Source organism: Alligator sinensis, unplaced genomic scaffold, assembly GCF_000455745.1.
Source record: "Alligator sinensis unplaced genomic scaffold, ASM45574v1 scaffold264_1, whole genome shotgun sequence".
NCBI classification, from domain to species: domain Eukaryota; kingdom Metazoa; phylum Chordata; order Crocodylia; family Alligatoridae; genus Alligator; species Alligator sinensis.
The window spans coordinates 6,441,941-6,445,178 of record NW_005841831.1 but is presented as its reverse complement, the minus strand read 5'-3'; positions in this window follow the sequence as shown (position 1 = coordinate 6,445,178).

The window sequence follows — 3,238 nt, the reverse complement described above, 5'->3', positions numbered from 1 at the left end:
CTGGGGGACTGTGATTTAACTTGAACCCGGAAAGGGTCTGGGACATAAGTTTCATAAACCAGTTTGACCCAGATCAGTTAAGCCTGATACTACATTCAACCTGGTTTACTGTAAACCGATTTCAGCCATTTTGAAACTGGTTTATGTGCACTGAGCTTTTGTTCTTTTACAGGTTTAAACCAATTTCTGATCACTTAAAATGGTTTATGTGTCACTGCTGTCCCCAGCCTTGATGTGGATGGGGCAATTGGCAGAGTGGCTATTGCAAAAAGCCTACAAATTGAGGCCGGCAACAGCATGTCATGTTACTTACATCCACTTCACATTTCATCTTAGCAATAGGGAAGAATTTCTAGTGCGATATCTTTTATTGGACAAACTGGTCCTAACTGTTGGGACAGAGTTAGACAAGCTTTTGAATACAAGGCATTTTTCATCAGGTCTGAGCAGTGAGCCAACACAGTGTAGTAAAAAAATGCTTAAAAAGAAGATGTTGCTGTGTAGTCTGGCTTCTTTTTCCCTCAGGCTGTGGATTTTCCATTATAAGTGGCAGATTTTGATAACTTCCGTGTTATGGTAATGTTAGATGTTGTAGTCGTGATGGTCCAGAAATTATGCAAGAGGCAAAGGTTTCTTAAGTGATATATTTTATTGGAGTAACTTTGTACTTGGGATAAAGTTAGACAAGCTTTTGAATGCAAGACGTTCTTCACCAGTAACCATCTTTGCAATCATACAGGTAAGACTTTTTGGCAGACTCCTACTTCATTTCATGCAGACAACTGGCAGGTTCTCAACCACCTAACTGCTATTTTTGGCATTCACAAATTGTTTACAATCCTATTCCACATGCAGTGTGGACAGGTAATGCTCAGTAGCTGCATGGCTACTGAGCAAGCTCAGTAGGTTGCACTCTAGCTAGGCCAGTACATGACTCCATGTGCAGGCACCTGAGCTCAAGTCCTAAAATTGTGGCCCAGCAAAAACTAGGAGGAAGAGACTTTCATGTTTTAACCCAACATCTTAGTAATTAGGTCACTCAGCCAGGAAGCAGAAAACCCAGAGTGCCCCCCACCCTCGCGCCCTTTATCTAACTCATCCACTAGTCACGGGTTTTTGGCAAGTAGAATTTCAGGACTGAGGCTCATCTAGCACATATACATACAGAGCAGCATACCTGTCTGCCCAGCACATGGTCTGTAGCTGTGTGGATGTTCATGTGTGTGGAGTAAGATTGCTAGTTGTGTATAAATACCAACAAGGAGAGTTACAAAGCTGAGTAACAGCATTTAGGAATGTAAAGTGAAACAGGACCCTGACTGTCATGCTTTCAAAGTGAAATCTTGAAGTTTGGTGCACACTGTGACAGTATGCACACGCTGCCACAACTTCCCACCACCCTGCACTCCCCCCAGAGCAGGACCAGTTGGAAGTCTCTGCTGGAACATGGATCTGAAAATCTGATCTTAATATTCAGATCTTCAATAAATAAATAAAATGACTCAGATTTGAATTTGAGAGCTAGGTCAGGAGGAATCATCATTTTTTCCTGGGTGGGCTCACCTGATATTAACATTTCTCTCTGAGTAAAATTTGGCCATTTCATACAGCTTTTCCATGACCCTGAGCTGCCTGAGTGACTGTTGCCTCTCTCAGGTCCCAGCTACCTGCCAAGGTCTCTGACATACTTTGAAACAGTCTGGGGCATTTCACAGTCCTGGGAAATCTGCACGGATGAAGAGGAGGGGTTTGTGGGAGCAGGTATGTGTATGCACAACAGAGTGAATGAGCCAGCATTTCAGTATGGTTCAGTCTGTGTATTCATCACAGTGATGTCATCTTGGTGTGTGTGTGTGTGTGTGTGTGTGTGCTCGAGAGAGAGAAAAAAAAAAAAGAGCATGCACATGTGTGAGAGAGAAGGAAGTGCTGTTTATTTGTGAAGGGCTTATTTATTTTAAGTTTGAACTTATTGTGGCACTTTTGTGACTATTACAGAGATGGGAATAAGACCCAGGTACTGAGGTACGGAGGCTACAGTGGGAATGCAGTAGTTCATATTCATATGTACATGAACACACATCCATGTGCACACAGACAACCTTCCCTTGGCAGCACAATTTTCATGCACCTTCTCTGCCAGGAGTTCTCTGAGAAATATCATCTCTCCCTCTCCCTCTCCCTCTCCCTCTCTGACTTGCATATGGGCTAATTTTATCATCTGTCTTTCATCTGCCTGTGTATCTACCATTCCTGACAAAAGAAGAATTTTCACAGATTTTGCTAGTGTTCACCATCTCTAAAAGCTTTCATCTTCCCTCCACCTATGAGTACATGTCATCTGCTCATTCCAAATTACAGCAGAGTCCTTGCGCTCAATTGGAGCATTTTCTGCCTAATTTCCAAGACAGGAAAATTAAGTATGAGCTCCAGGCCTCTCAGGAATGATCCCCAATGCAGACCACACAAGTGAGCTGGTGCTACCTTCCTTCCTCCCTTTCTGCTAGGGGAGAGGGCTAGTGCTAGTGCCAAGGGAAAACAGCATGTCCTGTATCTTCCTACAAATGGTCTTGAAGCGCACACTGGTGAACTGCAAGCCCTACCAGCCTCTGGATGTGAACCATAACTCAGAGGGGTGTCGGCAATTTTCTGACACTTCCTGCTCAAAGGCTGAGACACAGACCTCAGCTTGCAGCACCTGCTGCAGCCAGATTCCTCTGTCCTATGGTCATATCAGTCTCTCTATGCCAATGTATGGCCCCAGTCACTGCAGTATCTATGACTCTTGACACCACAAAAAGGTTCTGCCCAGACACACCTCACAAGGCTCTTGCACCAGTCTGTGGGGTTTGAAAAGGCATCATCAGTAGCACACTGTATTATGGAAAGCTGCTTCTTTTTATATCTGTGGGTTACATTGTTGTAGGAGCTGCTGGACACTCTCAGGGACAGTCCCAACTACAGGTCTTCACAGACTAAGGTTGTGTCTTCACTGATATTGTAATTTAACTACTGCATACTAGCTACTTTGCTATATGATATAGTGGGGACAATGCTCTGGAGAGAAAACATCAGTGAGGTCAGCCCCATACATGTATGTAGCTCTGAGCTCACCTGTCCCCATTGCAATGAATGCTTTTAGGTGACATGTCTCCACAAGAGATTCAAATGGCCTCCCATAACATAGTCTTCTTACTATCAAGCTGGTGTCTATGAAAGCAAAGTGTAGATAGACAAGGAA